Source organism: Triturus cristatus, chromosome 9 (assembly GCF_964204655.1).
Source record: "Triturus cristatus chromosome 9, aTriCri1.1, whole genome shotgun sequence".
Lineage (NCBI taxonomy): Eukaryota > Metazoa > Chordata > Amphibia > Caudata > Salamandridae > Triturus > Triturus cristatus.
In genome coordinates this window covers 1,178,514,087-1,178,532,580 of record NC_140592.1, presented here as the reverse complement: position 1 = coordinate 1,178,532,580, position 18,494 = coordinate 1,178,514,087, and the positions used below count along the sequence as shown (strand labels likewise).

The 18,494-nt window shown below is 45.0% G+C and overlaps 1 protein-coding gene across 1 annotated transcript in view; it reads left to right on the top strand.

Annotated features, from left to right (window-relative positions):
- Positions 1-18,494, top strand: part of TMEM121 (transmembrane protein 121) — a 940,474-nt gene that overhangs the window by 336,972 nt on the left and 585,008 nt on the right. Inside the window, exon 2 of the mRNA XM_085627158.1 lies at positions 1,167-1,303. The gene's annotated coding sequence lies outside the window, so the exon portion shown is untranslated. The remainder of the gene's footprint in view (positions 1-1,166; positions 1,304-18,494) is intronic.

Genomic DNA, 18,494 nt, shown 5'->3' with positions numbered 1-18,494 from the left:
ATAAGTATGAATAGTTACAACTAATTTATAACAGATTCCAATTTTACATTTTTTACATGATTGTGGTGGCCATTTTGATTTTAAATGTATGACATGGCAGTCTACATCCAACGAGGGCATGCACATGAACATTTGTAGCAAATTTGACAAAAATTGGAAGATTTCAAATGAATTTTTGATATTTGTCGGCCATCTTGGATTTTGTTTAAACTGTATGACGTCATAGGCAAGATCCACTTGGCGTCTTGCTCTTATACGATTTCTAGTATGAAAGTAAATGTTTGTACCAACTTTCAGTTTTCTATCACAAAGTGAATGATTTTTCAATCTAACAGCTATACTATTATCTGCAGTTTTCCATGTATGTTTTACCCATTAGGGCAGTTATCTATTAAACAAAGCTTCCACATTTAAATTTTTCTCTACTAAATGCTTGAGCCTCTTGATTTGAGCTCTCTTCCCTATAAATCATTCAGGAGCGCCAACTATAGGCTCATTAGCTTCATGAATGAGGCAATCATAGGCATCTCAATCTTTTATGACATATTCTTTTACTTGAAGGAGGTTGTGATTAATGGTGCCACTAAGTACATAATATAGCATCCAAAAGAATTCCATATAGCCTCCTTACGATATAATATAAGCTGGAATATTATAATTGGTGCCTAAATAGCCCCTACAGGTGTCATGGAGGTGCAGAAGGGCCATATCCTAGCCAAACGTTCAGGATTCCAAATTATTATACATTCACATTTAATTAATCGAGCTCATGTACTTAGAGCTAATTAAAAAAAAACGGATTGCACACAACACACCTGCACATATGTGAAACACTCATTCTCATACAGTGTAGTATTATTTCTATTCACCTGAAATGTGGAGCACTATTTTCTATAAATAATCCATAATGAGGATAAAAAAAACTCTTGAGGATATTGCCTCATATAAATGCCATCCATAATGCAAAATGTCTCATTTTTTATGCTAATTAAGCATTTGTGAACTCCAACTCTGTGTTCTTAGACTGCCGGCTTTTTCAAAGAGCAAAAAGGGCCTCTAGAAAAGATAAATGTATCAATATAACCTTCTTCTAACATCTCTTTCTTCTCATGACAGGCGTCCAACTGAGTCTGGAGTTAATTGTGTGTGTTTGTTTTTGGTTGCAGTCACTTGGTGGATTTTGAAACCGATGTTGCGGCTGGGCGTGCTTCCAGCCTCGACCCTACTTCCGGAAACAGCTTCCATTTAGAAGAAGTCCCCAGCTGCGCGCCTTAGCAGGACTGGCGCGCGCTCCGACAGCAGAGTAAGTGCCTTTCTCTCTGCCTCTGCATTGCTGTGTGTGTGCCTATGAAACCTCATGTTATGAATCAAACACCCCTGAAGGGCCGGGAATGAAGTACACTGAAGGCTAATGTGTTGTTGTAATTTATGAGCCATTGTCCCCCCCCCTTTTGCAGGGAAGGAGGGATTGCACGTGGCTCATCACAGATCCCAGGCACGTGCCACTGTAATCTGTTTACATGTATGTATTGTAGTGAATATAGGTGGATAAGCCATGAACCAAATAGGGAGAGAAGAGCCCAGCCAAGGTTCTAGTTTATGTCCGAGACCCATTACGTGAGCCAATCCATCAACTTTTTTGGCAAATAAATGATGCAGCAAACTCCATGTACGAATATGATAATATGATAAAAGCTCTTCAATATTAAAAAATATATATTTCTTTGACATGTGAAAGCGTTTAACTATAATATTTTCAGACCCAAATAGCGACCTGTAAAAGTCAAAACATTGAGCCAAACAATTGCATGCTGGGATTTGTAGTGACTAGCAGTGGCTATCTGAGTTGGAAGCTGTTTGCAGTTGCTGAAGATAACATGGTGAGACATAGGGACCTGTCCAGAGATGGGTCCAAGTTTAGAGATCCCCTACAGGGGATGCCAGGTCCATGCCAGCTCTAGTCCATGGGCGTTCTAGACCATTTGCTTCCAGTTGTGTGTATTCCCACCATGAGCAGATTGGAACTCACAATTCGATGTACTCCGAAGGATTTCATCCAGGATGGCTGTGGAAATGATAATGGCAATGTGCTAGGATTTTATCCTGGAAACTGAACTGATTATTAAGTTGTAATTAATTATTAGGCGTGAAATTAAGGCAAGGTAAACCTTTCCATCTGGAACCTTGTAAACTCAAACACTTTGAGTTTTTTTCTTTCTTAGTAAGATGAACGCCAAGAGGAACACAGCCTTGATTAATCATTTCTTAATGAACCGCTAAAGTAAATACTTGCCCTTCTGTTGCACTTTAGCAAGAAGATAAACAAAAACTGAAAGCATCTATCATGTTTGTCACCGCCTTTTAATTGGCAAAATATGTGATCTTAATCCTGATGTAAAACATGTATTGGTGATGCAGACTTTTTAGCATATAGGACGGATAAAATGTTGATTGATCAAAAAAGTTTAGAAAACACACACCACAGCCTAGAGTATCTTAGCAGCATTTAAAAATGCTAAAGGTTTATATAAAAGTAATTAGGTATTTAGTGATTGCTAAAGACATTAAGTAAAGTAGACTGCTGGGCTCTAGAAGGAGGGAAAATGGCTGTTCCTTGTTACTGAATCGCTTATTGAGTTCAGGAAACTGTTAGGAATTGCTATTTAGAAGGAGGGGAGGATCTAGGGTGTGTCTTCAAATAGTGATTTCTTGTGATATGCATTAATGCATTGCAACCAAAATATGAGCACAAAACATTAATATTTTTCCAACTATTGAAAGGTAGTGGTAACCCGTTCGCAAACTCCTTTGTGAATTGTGAAAATCATTTTTGTGGAGTAGGAAGTGGCCCATAGTACCACTGCCTCCTATTAAAAAATAGTTTTAAAAACTTTCCTTTTTTTTTTCTTCAGACCCACCCCGTTTAACTCTTTACTTTTAAGGGTACAGGAATTTCCAATCCAAGCACTTGTTAGGAAAACAAATTTACACTTATCACTTAGATAATGTACCTAGGATAAATATATGGCATCAAGCACCCCCACTTAAGTAATCGGAATATCGCGATTAATCGGGGAGTTCATGATCATATAGTGGAATGAAGATGAAAAGTGAGCAGCTTTATATTGCCACAAAATGTGAACTTGCCGAACCTTATCCCTTCATATGCACTTTGTGAAGCAGTCCATTGACCCTTCAGCATTTGGTGTCTTGATCAACCTCGCGCACACACAGAAAAGAATAAGGTCTGTTTTAGGTTTGTGTGGCGACTGAAAGTCCTAAATGTTCTGAAGAATGTTCTAAAGTCAGGAGAGTATCCACTAGTGGAATTTCTAAGACCATTCTTTCCTGAAATGGAGGAAAATCCACCAGTAGATTCTCCAGGTATACCCCTCTACCTTAAATCGGAGGATTTTCTCTAATCTGTAATCTGTGCCACAGAAATAAACATAGATATCTAATTTTAATGTGTATGCAGACCTCTTAAACAGACTAACATCGGTCAGTTTCTAAGTTGTCTTTATTTGTGTGTTAACAAGCCCATAGATTTCATCTCTCTTGCAGTCCCCGCCAGCAGTGGACTAAATGAAACATCCAATAAACAATATCACCATTTAAGCTAAGGCCTTTGAATTTTAGGGGAAGTATGAAGGAAAAAGACACTAAAAGGTAGTAGTCATTCCTTTAATTAAGTGCCTGTGGGTGTTCGGATCAGTGAGCTGTTTTTCATACTGCAGGCACTGTGATATCACAACTCCACTCTAAAACATCATTAAATGTCATTTTCTTATTACTCATAAGTATTCATTTCACAAGTCATCCTTAATAGGCCCATTAGGTAGAGGATTTATGCAGGTATTGCAGACTCCCATGACATGTATTATGCAGGTACAATGCATGCCTAAATGTAAATATATATATATTTTACCTACTGGCGGTCGCCAGTAGGTAGATATAGTTAGGACCTATTTTCCATAGGAAATCCGCAACATTCTATTTAGAATAACTTTGACGCCGATTAACGAATCTTCGCAAAGTTTTCCAAACTTTTGGCCAGCTCCGGTCCGCTCCTAATCTGAAAGTTTCATGGTGATTCAACAAGCGGGGGCCGAGAAAAAAGGGGGGTCCCAAAATGCGTTTTCCCCATGCATTTTCCCATAGGACCTTTAGCCGCAGCTACAGCCCGAACGGCTGAACGGAATTACACCAAATTTGGCAAAGAGGTAGTCCTCAGTTCAGACTCATGCCTTTTGCTTAAATGGTGTAAATCCGTTCAGTGGTTCCTGAATAAATTTGAGTTAAAAGTACATATATATCTATTGCCTCGGAGGATCCGCGCACCCACCCGATCACGAGCTGAATTTTAATTGGCTGCCAACACTCTGAATCAGGAAGTGTTGGCAGGCATCTTGCACGAGAAACCCAAAACAAAAAGGCACAAAACGCGAAAAGGGGGCAGGGTAGAAACACCCTGACCCCCTAGGCCTGCTCAGGGGGTCCCACAAGGATCCCCAAGGCCCAACATTTTTTTTTTTTTTTTTTTTTTTTAAACGGGAGGATGCGTGCTGGATGCGTGCATCCTGCCGATACAAAAAAAATCAGCTTGGGCTCCCGCGCTACATATGGTAATTTTAATCCCAGGGGCATATTTAAAAATTAAGTGTGGGGGGTCCCAATCCCCCCCACACTGCCCCGGGGCCCGCCACTCCTGGGGCACTAACATAAAAAAAGGCGGGGGGCTCATGGCCCCCCGCAGCCCCGGGGACCGCCACCCCCCGGGGCATCTTAGAAATGGGTGTGGGGGCTCTCAGGCCCCCCCAGCCCCAGGGACCACCACCCCCCGGGGCAACTTTAAAATAGGTGGGGGGGGCCCTCAGGCCCCCCAAACCCTGGGGACCATCACCCCCCGGGGCAACTTTAAAATGGGTAGGGGGGCTCTCAGGCCCCCCCCAGCCCTGGGGACCACCACCCCCGGGCAACTTTAAAATGTGGGAGGGGGGCCGCGTGGCCCTCCTCCTGGAGCCTTGTACAGGCCCTGGGGACCGCCACACCCCAGTGCCGGCTCCTGCAGTGTCCCGGGGTGCCCACCCCCGGGACACTGCTGTTTCCAATGGCAGGGCAGGAGCCTCGCGGCTCCCACCCTGCCATTGCAAACTGCTTTGCTTCATTGAAGCGAGAGCAGGGAAACCTGCTCTCGCTTCAATGAAGCAAAGCAGATTGCTTTTCCACATGGGGAGCAGCATCTTAGCTGCTCCCCATGTGAAAAAGCAATGCCGGCTCCCGCAGCCGGCTGGGACCATGGAGGGATTGGGACCCCCCACGGTCCCCAACGAGGTGGACAGGCCCCGGGGGATGGGGACCCCGGGGCCATAAGTGGCCAGGGAGGTGGGCTTCGCGGCCCCCCTCCCCATTAATGAAAACATTTTTAAAAATCAATTGCCGGCCCCGGGGGATGGGGTCCCCGGGGCCTCAAGTGGCCAGAGGAGGGGGGCTACGCAGCCCCCCTCCATAAAAAGATTTTAAAAGTTGGCCATGCCCTGGGGGATGGGGTCCCAGAATTGGCCACGTGAGGGGGCCACGTGGCCCCCTTCCCGTACATTTTTTGTGGAAATTTTAATTTGGGGGTGAGGCCCTGGGGGATGGGGTCCCCAGGGCCACAAAAAAGTAAAAGGAATGGGGGCCACACAGCCCCCCTTTCAAAAAATAAAAAAAATAAACAACACGCGATCGTCCCTAGGCACCGCCCCCTCACAAGCACACTCTGCAAACGCGCCCTGTGGCACGTTTTAAATTGGGGAATTGATTCCCTTTCAATACTGGGGTCCCTGGGGGCCAACTAGCCCACCAGGTACCTCCAGTAAGCGCCACAGGGCTGCGTTGCAGAGAGGTGTTCCAGACCACGCCCCTTTTTACACCTCTCTGCAACGCAGCCTTGGGGCGCTTACTGGAGGTACCTGGTGGGCTAGTTGGACCCCAGGAACCCTCAGGATTCAAAGGGACTTAATCCCCCAACTGAAAACGCGCCAAGGGGCGCGTTTGCTCAATGGTGAAGGTAGGGGGCGGGGCCTGAGGTGATATGTGTGCAAACACGCCCTGTGGCGCGTTTTAAGTTGGGGAATTAATTCCTCTTCAATCCTGAGGTCCCCTGGGGGCCAACTAGCCCACCAGGCCCCGCCCCCTTCCTTCACTATTGCGCAAATATTCCTCTGAAATCAGCCGAACTACGAATTCCGATTTACTGTTATCAGGAGAGAACCCAGGGCTGAATCTTTTAGCCAAGCACTGAACCTGGAAAGTAATTCTAAGCGTTCTTACCAGTAACTTGTATTTCTTTCCATAGGAATCCATTGTGTGGTTTTCAGCAGAAAAGTTTGTTTATTTTCACAAACTAAAAATATTCCTAAAAAATCGTCTGTATGACTTAAACACATTCTTCCAACTGTTTACAGGAGATTCACCAGTGCTGGATCCAGGATCCAACACTGAGTAAGAAAAAGTAACGATAACACTACTTACCTGCGAAGTGAATTTTCTGCCATTGGATAACATTGGTGATTCTATGTGAAAACATTTGTCAACTTTTAAAATGCAATAATATTCCTTAAAAATCACTACTGTAACCAAAACGCTTTTACTCAACTGTTTACAGGAGATGTACATTGACTGAATCTAGGATCCAGTCCTGTGGTTAGAAAGGTAATCCATAAAGTAACTAATTGCATTTGACTAGAAATTCACATTGAGCTCAATGTTGCATTGTGTTTGAAATTGTGTTGCCCATTGCAACAACTGTAACTACTGTACTTAAAAGTCTTTTGCCTATTTGCAAAGTATTTAAACTAAAGTAATTCATTCTGAGAAAGTATATTTTGCATTGTAATATATAATGTAATTATAATGCAATTAAAAAAAATATCTAAAAATAAAATGAGATGTCATCAGTGATGTCACTGACCCTCTCATGAATGATGTAATATGTGACATCAACAGCAGTGGATTGCGGGCGCGCGAGATGTAGTTAGTACAACTAACTATATCGGAGGAATTTCAATGGTTTTGTTCGAGTGAAATGTCCAGCTAACTATGACACCCCTAGAACCTATTGTTTTTCAGTGAATTTCTTAGGTTTTTTAAATGCTAATTCCTAACTATATCAGGCCTGAAAACTATGGTTTTGTCAGTGAATATATATATATATATATATATATATATATATATATATATATATATATATATATATATATATATATATATATATATATATATATATATATACGTATACAGTTTATCGATTTCCCAACAGCAGCAGCTTGGCGGAAGAACGGGACACGGACACCAATTGCGTGCAAGTATATTCTTCTTTTTAATTACTGGCACTGATTGACATGGCAGATGACGCGTTTCACCCAACTAGTGGGCTTGATCACATGACCAGATTATACTCTTTTTTAATTTTTAAAGCTCCCTCACCCAGCAAGTGTCATGTGACTTAATAAACATAGAAAAAATACTCCACTTAAAAGAATGCTAAAAGCGAACTAGTTAATCACATTAAATAAATAAATACAGCATTGTGGGGCAAGCAGTTCATAAATAGTAAAAAAGTTTTTACATAAAAAACCGTTAAAAAAATATAATATATATAGTTTCTCGTGTTGCTCCTTCCGCCCCACACAGCCCGTGGTAAATGGAGCGTTCTCCGGCGAAGCCTACCGGAAATTAAGATTTCACCACATAGTCCAAATATTACGCTCTCTCAGGTCATTCCAAGTGTAAAGGTTTCAATGCCAGTTACGCGTTTCGGGGAACGCTGTCCCCTTGCTCACACACTGGACCATGAGCTACATCACGTATGGTGATGTAGTTCATTGTCCAGTGTGTGAGCAAAGGGGCGGCGTTCCCCGAAAAGCATAACTGGCCTAAAACCTTTACACTTGTAATGACCTGAAAGAGCGTATTATTTGGACTATGTGGTGAAATATATATATATATATACACTCTTGTTCTTTATTTTCTTATTACAACACGTCCTGACCTCAGATGTTGATTGTAATGACTTGCCTGTAATAATTTAGAACAGGTATTTAGTGACCAGTCCTGTTGCACTGAGTCAGAAAGTTAACAGAACCTATCGTGACAGCTGCGCTCACTGCTGAGTGAGCACCATCATCATACAATCGATGGCGGTCCTTCAATGTACTGTGTCTCACCTGCTGCAAGAAGCAGGGTTTTGGTCCACATCAAAGCTCTAACACTGTTCCTTTTTGGTAAAATAGAAACACAACATACTCTGGGAAGTGTAATCTGACTTTTTACATTTGTTTTATTCGAGGCTCACAGCCGTGAAGTGCGGTTAGTATTCATCTTTGCACCAAGAGCCCTATACTTTAGATGAGGACATTATCCCCAGCCCTGCCAACCACATTTTGATTTTGAAACAAAGCAGAATTACTTGCTGAAATTACTGCTGCTCAGTACAGTGTATTTCCAATTGAATGTGAGTCTACCAGCAAAATCCATCTTCAATTGAAGTGTCAAAAGGAAGTGCTCTATGTCCCAGGATTCTGATGTATGAGGGCCCTCCTTTCAACATTGACACTAGGTTGAAGTCTATGTACGGACACCATCTATAGGTCCCTTCATTCTGAAGTGAAACTGAAAGTAGCATAACAGTAGCTTTTGCCAAACTAGATATCGATAGGTGACAAATGCGCCACGAGCTCAAACACCTGCACTTCAGGACTACAAACTATAAAAAATAAATGACCCCAATGTTACATAAAAGGGATACCGCTGCAGAGTTTGACCATTAGAAGGAATTTGGGCAGCGCTCTCATCATCGAGACTCCTCAGTGACTCACCTTATATTCATTTGGGGGTATTCATTCCTTATATGATGGGCTTTGGCCATCTGGCTCCCAGACTTGACGAAAGACAAGTAAGAGAGACTTGTAACTTGGTGATCACCTCTCCTATTTTGTGTACGAATGAGGGTAAAAGCCGCTTCGAACAGTGGCCTCTTTTCACAAAGAGATCAAAACTCAAATCATAGGTGTGAGGAAGGGGAAATGGTCCTGAACCTGTAACACGACAAAGACATCGATTTTGTAATAAGAAGCTTTTCTATGCTGGATATATTACGTGAATGTTTGTAATTGTGCGGAAAATGTATCATATGCGCTTCATTTGAAGTTGTCACTCTATTGGCACAACAGCTCAGCCTGTGGAGGGTCCAGCACTACAGCAGAATCATTGCTTGTGTCGTCACTCCTCACGTGGACGTGACTCACAGTGTCTCGATACAATCTGCACCCTTCATGTCTGTGCACCATCATACAAGCCAGCCCCTCCATATCAGCGTCCAACAGAAGCCAGACCCATAAAGACCCCCCCCCCCCGCACAGCTGTAATCAAGAGCACCCATTCAATGAAGTACATGGAGGCCAGCACTGCAGGGTCTCAGTGGGAGCAGCGATCAATCACACACATTAGCAAACGACACACACCAGGCTTATTGTTCCCAGAGGACAGACTCAAAGGCAGGCAGGGAAAGCAGAAAGGCCATAAACAGCTCAGTGACCAGCAGCATTGAACACACAGCCATGTCTTCGTCCTCCTTGCCGCCTGTTCGCCTCTCCTTGTCCCACCCAAGCAGGCTCCCATGTGCTGTAACCACAGCCTCTGTACACTTCTCTATTGCTGTGTACTTAGGTTTGCATGTATAGGGCCATCCAAACCTTCTCCATGCCTACATATTGGATTAAATGGTTTGTACTTCCATCGTCTTGCATGTGACTCTGAGTGGGTAGTATTGGTGGGAACTATCACATTGGAATAAGAGGTCTGTTCTAAGCATTTAACCTCTGATGCACAGTTTCAGTCCAAGCATTGGCTGGCAGTAGTCCATGTTAAAGTAGTAAATGAATGGCCTCGAGACACATTCCAGGCGCTGGTCCATGCTGGAATAAATATCAAGCTACCCAGTCCAATAAAAAGCACACAGTTTGCACATCTGAAAAATAAGTTGGCTTGTTCCTGATTGACATAGGGGTTCCAAGGGAAATGTACTCTGTTTCATGTGAAGGGTGCCTTCTAATCCCCAGTCTTTGAAGCATAAGCATGCTATGGGTGTTATGAGTACTTAGATAGCGCCTGACACCTTCTTCTAGACAGTGAAGCACTTTGTGAAGAGGCAGCACGTTAGCCATAAGAGTCCAGTTTTAAAAGTGTAATCAAGCAGAAGTGTTACAGTTGTGCAGTTTTTATGTAAATGTGTTCCTCAGTTCCTTATAAATGCAAGTTAAAATGGTCCTGTGTTTTGAGTTGAATGGAAGGAGCCCATCATTAGGGCCTTTGACATGCATATTAGTGCTGATGTTGTCATGCCCTTTGCCTGCCAATCTTCGTGTTCAAGAACAATTCCTCAGGCCGTTAGTTATGGCAAAAGTTAGTTGGGTAAGAATGTCATAACCGTGTTTATTATCCTGCTGTGTTTTTAAAGTTACAGTAGAGAACTCATGGTTATTGGAACCCTCGAGCTTCAACCTCACAATGTAAATGGCCTCTTTTCCTTGGCACTCAGCATGTGGCGCAAACAAGCCCAGTGCTGCTGGATGGGCGTTTGTTAGTTCATATTCTTCATAATTGGATTGCAGTCAAGGCCACGCTATATGTTAGTGGGAAATGTATCCTCACTTCAGGTTTGGTTGTGGGTGAATTTAAGCTATGCATTGCCAACAAAAGCCACTTGTGTTCTGTTCTCATCGCAGTAGGTTTTTACTACAAATGGCACGTAATTATGCAAAATGGGTATAATGGCATCATTTATTAAGCACAACATGAAATTCCTGAAATGACGGGAATTACACCAACATAATTTAAATTTCACCCGGCCTAATCATTATACAATCTCTGTTTAAATTTTATTTTCTTCAAATGCTGCCAGTTTCAAAACTCACCTTTAATAAGCCTTCGTGAAGTCATTTTCTTACTAAGCATTGCCAGGTGGGTGGATTAAATAGATTTCGATTGAGTGGGCACTGCTTTAGGTTAATACCCTTTAATTTTAAAGCGTTGACTAGTGTGTAAGAAGGAAGTGGACTAGACTGTGGAAGGAAAGAGATGGAGGACAGTGAACAGGGACATAGAATTAACAAGCATCTGCAATGCATTAGGTCTCGCATTTACGCGAGTTTGAGCTATTGACATTGCAAATAACAATGCCTATTGGCATTGTCATTTACAATGCCAATAGCTTTAACTCGTGTAACTGCGAGACCTATTGCATTGCAAATGCTTGTTTAATTTTTGTACTCCACTAAAATGTCGCCCTCTCAGAGCCAAAAAGAGAAGGGAGGCGAGATGGGGAGGGAGGGGCAGAAGAGAGACGAGGGCGCGGGAGAGGGGTGTAACGCGATTAGAAAGTAACTACAGGGGAAGAAAGGTGGTAGAGGGAGTGAAGAGAGACAAAGGGCGTGGGAGGGCGAGGCAATACGAGGGAGAGAGGAAAGTAAGGATAGAAGAAGGTGAAAAGGAGAGAGCAGCAGACAGATAATTAAACAGAAGGGAGAAGGGCGGGGAGACGAGAGGAAAAGGACGGAGAGGGGAAGCTGGAAAGTGAGAGGGGAGAATGAGAGATATGAAAAGATTGACGGGAAGAAGTAGAAAGCAATGATGGAGTGAAATGAGGTGAGAAAGGGGGATGGGTGAATGGCAGGAAACGAAGGAGAGCGGGTGTGAGAAATGTCCTGGTTGTAAGAAGAAGGGACAATAGTAGATAGTGCCTCACAGGCACCGGAACAGTCTAGGAGCTGGATTAGAGGTGGATGGTAAAGGCGAATCACTAGAGACCTTTTAAAAGTGTTACATCACCAAATATATTAATTGTACTCCACTAAAATGTCGCCCTCTCAGAGCCAAAAAGAGAAGGGAGGCGAAATGGGGAGGGAGGGGCAGAAGAGAGACGAGGGCGCGGGAGAGGGGTGTAACGCGATTAGAAAGTAACTACAGGGGAAGAAAGGTGGTAGAGGGAGTGAAGAGAGACAAAGGGCGTGGGAGGGCGAGGCAATACGAGGGAGAGAGGAAAGTAAGGATAGAAGAAGGTGAAAAGGAGAGAGCAGCAGACAGATAATTAAACAGAAGGGAGAAGGGCGGGGAGATGAGAGGAAAAGGACGGAGAGGGGAAGCTGGAAAGTGAGAGGGGAGAATGAGAGATATGAAAAGAGTGACGGGAAGAAGTAGAAAGCACTGATGGAGTGAAATGAGGTGAGAAAGGGGGATGGGTGAATGGCAGGAAACGAAGGAGAGCGGGTGTGAGAAATGTCCTGGTTGTAAGAAGAAGGGACGATAGTAGATAGTGCCTCACAGGCACCGGAACAGTCTAGGAGCTGGATTAAGTAGATAGTGCCTCACAGGCACCGGAACAGTCTAGGGGATAGATTAGAGGTGGATGGTAAAGGCGAATCACTAGAGACATTTTAAAAGTGTTACATCACCAAATATATTAATGCACGATAGAAAGAAATGCTGAGCTGGTGGTAATGTCGATACTGCAAGATTCCAAATGAAATGGCGGAACTGAAACAGCAGAAGGATTATCGCTTACGCAATAGCAAGGCGAGACCTAAAAAGAGAGTGTCTCCGTGAGCCTTGTGCTCGGCTGGCGCCTCGGGCATGTTTACTACGGGAACACATGGGAATGCAAAGCCATTAATCAAGCAGGATGGCTCTGTCTCCCTTCGCGCCCAGGGAGGAGGGAGATGCGAGCAGAGCATCAAAGGGCTGGGTGAGAAGGGAGGGGGAAATGCAATGAGCAGAGGAGCAGCTGTGCACGTGCATGTGATCGTGCACTCAAGGTTTAGGCCAGCCAAAACTGTGGGTAGCACTTTGAAAATCCCACATACAAAATGTCTCTTCGAGCCTTTGGCTCGCGAGACCTAAAAAGGGGGTAGCTGGTCACTTATGAGGAAGTGCAGTAGTGAACTGAGGCATTGGTCACTGGCTTCAATGAAGAGGTGTGATGTAAACCAATAATTTTAAATATGGTAAAGATGAGGAACCTCTTTACAAAACGATTAATGGCTTCCAAAGCTGGAAGTAAATCTTCCAGTGGTATTGGAAAGTCTTGACATAGGTGAAATACATGAAGTTATCGCTGTAAGCCAGAGCGAGTAAGAAAAATCTACAAACAGACCATTTTCCTGCCTGCTCGCCCACTGGACCACTGGGCCTAAATGCTTTCACTGTTCAATGTGGGGTGTGGGGTCCCCTTTAAAAGGAAGGGATCACTGTGGCCTCCTTCCCCGGGGTGGTTGAAATGCCCAGGATCCTCCATACTCCGATGGATCCTGAGAACAAACGTTGGCCCTTCCAAACATCATCCACAATTATATCAGTAAAAGGTTGGTCTACATGTAGGTGGTGGTTGCCCTGCCACTGCTAAGTATGTAATGACAAATCATTATTAGGGTCCAGTGGTCACACAGGACACACTTGCCCTTGCTAATACAGTGACTTCTACCCACATTCATTACCAATGGCTAAAGCCAGCAGCATTTCCTTGCCAATTGGAACCTCCACTATTGACCCCAAAATATTGTGTAATCAGCATTCTGTGCTGCCAGGTGGTAAGAGGGATGAGAATTACACTGCTGGAGCATGAGAATGTCTGCTTCTCATGTAATGTGTGGAAGAGTGGACTACATTTGTAATGCTCGCCACAACATCTGTAGGTAGCAAAATGCATGACCAATTGTAGATGGAAATTATCTGATTACACTCTATGATTCAATTGAGTGTAATCTATGTAGCAGTGAAAGTGTAACCTATATGAGCATCTGAGAGGCACCAGGGGATAAATAGTGTGACCAGAGCCCAGAGGCACACTACCATGCTGCACACAAAACTTGGAGTGATAAGGTGCAAAGTGACTGATCATACTCTACAAGGAAGGAAGGAATCCATGCTAACACTGATCTCTCCACTCCAATTTCTCTTAGACTTGAGAGTACAGTGGGATGGGATGTAGATCTAGAAGTACCATGGGAGCAAGACCCAGAGAGCCCAGTGTTATTGTAATGTTATCTAAAGCGACCAAAAGAACAACTACAGTGCCATGGACGAAAATTGGACCAAGATGGGTCTAATAAAGACTATGATTCAAGGAAAAAGGAAAGTTGAAATTCACCACAGCTTCAGCAACAATTACCTGAAAAGGACAAGGGAGACAGGGAGATAACTTACCATCCACATCACTGTATAATTGTTAGAAGGTGGTTCTGACCATCTGAGCCGCCCGGATTTTTCGCTTTTTGAACACCTATTTGTTGAGCTTTTACTGTGGGAGAGCCTCATATGTTGGGACTCACCCACAGTGAACTCATGATGAAAAAGACTGCATGTGCGTTTTACCGGTGTCCCCCTGATGCGAGTAGGCCACTGCACTGCAGCCAGAGTAAGGTGCATTGGGCTGGTTACATGCAGACACGGGTGTACATGCGTGTGCACAAGTGTAAGTGCTGCACAGGGGAGATTCCTGGCGTGCACATCCCAGGAGCAACTAGAAAGTGAATGGTGTGGCAGGACTTACGAGGAGCTGGGTGGTGACATGGAATAGGCTTTATTCCATGGGAAGAAACATGTAAGGGAAAGTCAGTGGCCTTTACTGTTTTCACTGAAAGACCACATCAGTATTCCCCTATGAGGATGGGGACCGATTGGGATAGTTTCACTTCCCTAAGGCCTACAAATTCCAAACACGCACTAAAGTCCACTTTAACGTATGTGACAAGTATTCTGCAGAGTCCAAAGTCATATCTGTACTGCTTTTGGGTCATCCAGAAATGTCATATCCCTCTGACTCAGCTCATAACCAGAGCCTGGCTGGGGCTGACCCTGCCAGGCTGGATTAATGACCTTCCTCCCCAAGCTGTAGCATCAGAGGCCTTGCCCTTCATGACAAGCATTCCAAGGGCGATGGCCTCCTCTCCAAGAAGAGAAGACGGGTGAAGCTACAGGTTAATCCATCAGCAGCTGTCACCTGGTGCCAGGCATCAATCTGCTCTGGAGTGAAGGCAGCAAGGGGGGAAGGGGCTTTTCAGAGACCATGTGGCATGAGACCCCTGTACGACGCCATTTTGAACAAACCCAGAGGCCTGGGCAGGAAGGAGGGAGCAGGGTCAGAGAAGTGATGTGTCGCTGTTTGATAGGGCAAACAGAGACTTCCTGCCAGCCCCCTCCAAATTATTTAAAAGAGTTTGCACAGGAAGAGGAGCTCTCTCTATGGTGTGGTCTGCGGAGGAAGACTGGAACTGGAGCCTGGCGCCATGGGCAGCTGGAAGGCAGAATATCCATACTGGCCCAGGACCCTGACTTGCGCCACAAGGGGAGACCAGGGCCAGTGAGCAGAAGCCTGGGCCTCTGTGCAAGAAGAAGAGAGGCCCAGGAGGAGAGCCAGGCGAAAGGCTGGTGCAGGGAGCCAGTGAAGACCGCTCCCTGCTGAATTCACCCTCCTTGAGACCAGGAGGGCGAAGGAAAGTGCTCCCAGTGGCTGGGGTGCACCAACAGGAGCAAAAAGAGGCCAAGATGGTGAAAATTGGCCGCCTGGGGGCCGACATAGGCCCCCCAGAAGGTTTGCGACCTTTGACCTCTAATTGGACCAACGACGAAGTGCGTGGGGCTCCGTCGCGAGTCTCAACCATGCCCCCGGGGTGGGTCAGGTCCCGGGGGCTGTCCCCAGAAGAAGATAAGTCGGGGAGCGCCGTCACGCTCCCCATGAAGTTGCCCAAACGGGGTGCCAGGAGTTCAGCCTGGCCCCCGGCAACACCTAAGGGCGGGGAGCACAGTCGCGGCCCCTTGTGAAGATCCCCGTGAAGACTGCCTTGGGGGCCCGAGACCCCAACTCCAGGCCCCGGCGTGGTGGCAGAGGCCGGGGAAGTGCCGTTGCACTCCCCCACAGCAGCGGGAAGGTGGGGAGAGTGCTGCCGCACTCCCCCGAAGACCCGCTGAAGCTGAGAAAGCCTTGTGTCTGCCCGCCATGGGCAAACCTGCAATGTAGTGCCGGCTCTCGCGGCAGCACACGAGGGTGCTGGCCAGTCAGGGAGCTGGCGAGGGCAGCTGGGATGGGCTCCCTGAGCTGCCCTAAAACAAACTTGACATGTGGTGTGCCTGGGTGGGACTGGGCCCCCGGGAAGAAGTGTTGGATGAGTGGTCAGGGGTGGGCTCCCTGAGCTGTGCTACCCTCACCTGGCTATGAGGGGTACTTGTGGGACCTGGCCCCCAACGGGATTGGGCAGCGACATGAGGAAGCCGAAGGTCAAAGCACGGCTCTCCACAAGCAGTAGGGGAGCCGCTGCAATGTTATGCATGGGCTGAGGAGAGTAGCCAATAATGCCTTGCAGGCCCAGACCGGCTTGCGAGGGAAAGCAGCATGTTCTCAGCTCGTGGTGACCCCAGGAGGACGGGGTCACCACCAGGTGTGTGCCAAGGTGCAGGGGGAGCTGCAGGAGCAACGCAGACTCTCCCAGCATAAAGAGGAGCAGTCCCCCCTTAAGTCTCTAGGGGAAGTAAAAGAAACACCCCCTCAAGGGCTCAGCCAGCAGTCAACAGCATCCCAGGGCTGGAACTTTTGTTCTGCAGCTGATGGTGGGTTAGGGCTGTCTCAAGGTATTGATATCTGGGCTGGGTATGTCGGAGAAGGGCATTCCCTGGAGGTGAAGAGGGGCAATTGCACGAGAAGTGCATTTACCAATGTTATTTCTTTTAGAGGGACTGAAAGTCACATGTTTAATGTGAAGTACCTTTGTAAGGTGGAGTCATAAGCAAAGTCGAGTTATGTTGCCAGACATTCCTGCTAGGGTGTCTGGCTGTAAATGCTTAATCCTGTGATTTTAACTGTGATCTCTTTTAAGGGCTGTGATTGCAATGCGTTATAGCTGTTAGTAGCTATGATAAATATCTCATTTAAAGTGATGCCCAAACATGTATTCTTGCTACTGCGTTAGGGGAAGAACAACCCAGACTGTTAGCCACTAAGATGTGAAGGTGTATACTGTATGGACAGTAAGAGATGCTCAGTCAGGGTTATGTGTCCCCAGGGCAGGTGTACCTATTTTTAATGCTTGTTGAGATGATGGGGGGATGGGTGAATGGCAGGAAATGAAGGAGAGCGGTGTGAGAAATGTCCTGGTTGTAAGAAGAAGGGACAATAGTGCCAGTCTAAATTAGTATTACAATCCTGAATTGTAGTTAGCCATGTGATTTTTTGGCAAACCACTATTCCCTCTGGACAATGACAAACTTGATTAGCTAGTTAGTCAAAATTCAGTAACAGTATTAAGGGTGTGCATAACTTGCCTAATTTCTGTAGCATAGTCAAACGTAATTACACAAAAATTCAGCGAGGTTATGCAAAATTTTGCAAGAAAAGTAATTCTGCATTCAGCACGTTTTCTTACCTCAAAAATGGCCGCTCGCATCCAAAATAGATGCAAGGATGCATTATGGATGAAAAAATAGCTAAAAATGCAAGAGAACAGAAATAGCCAGTTCGAACAACTTCTCACTCTTGCTAAATGTGCATTGGAGATAAGATTTTCTCCCAAATTCCTCCTGCCATTTAGTGCTATTTTCGTAGCACGAAATGCACCCTTGCATCCAAAATTAATGTAAGAGGGCATTTTGCACAAAAAAATAGCACTAAATTTAACAAACTATGAATAACAAGTGCAAGTTGCTGCTGGAGCTGGCTAAATGTGCTCTTGCTGCAGGATTTCTCCCCCAAAATTACTCTTAATTACGCGAGCAGGTGTAAACACATTATTATTGGTAATTCCGTGTCAAAGAGTAATGCGGAATTACCAAAATACTACGATTACTACGATGTAATTGAAAATCCGCCCAGGCTAAACATTGTAGCATAATTACTCACTTCATTCTCAGCTTATCATCAGGCACCCAAGAATGCAAATGAAGCAGTATTTATTTATTTTTAACGTTTTGTATAGCACAAACATGACCCAAGCGGGTATCAGAACTTGTACCGCCAATTTCAATTCTTCCTGTGACAGGAATGGTTTCAGATTCCTTAGTTTGCTCAACTGATATCCAGCCCCCTTGGTTGCATTGCTGATATGGTTCTTCATGTTCAAGTGCATGTCTAGTGTGATTCCGAGGGATTTAGCTGACTCAAGAATGTGGGAGGAGCAGTTGAAGGCTGTAAGGTAGTTCATCCAAAGATCAATTTTGAGTGTTCATCAGGATGGAGTTGAATGAGATGAAGTCTTCAGTGGAGGTGAGTTTCAGATAAAGTTGAGTGTCATCCGCATACATATGAAAAGGAATGTTCGCGGATGTCAAAGCATTTGCTAATGGTTCCAAGAATAAATTGAAGAATGTGGGTGACTGGGTTGACCACTGTCGAACCCCTATAGTTATGTAGAGGGCTGGGATAGGAATTTATTAATCTTGGCTCTTTGGGATCTGTTGTGGAGGAAAGA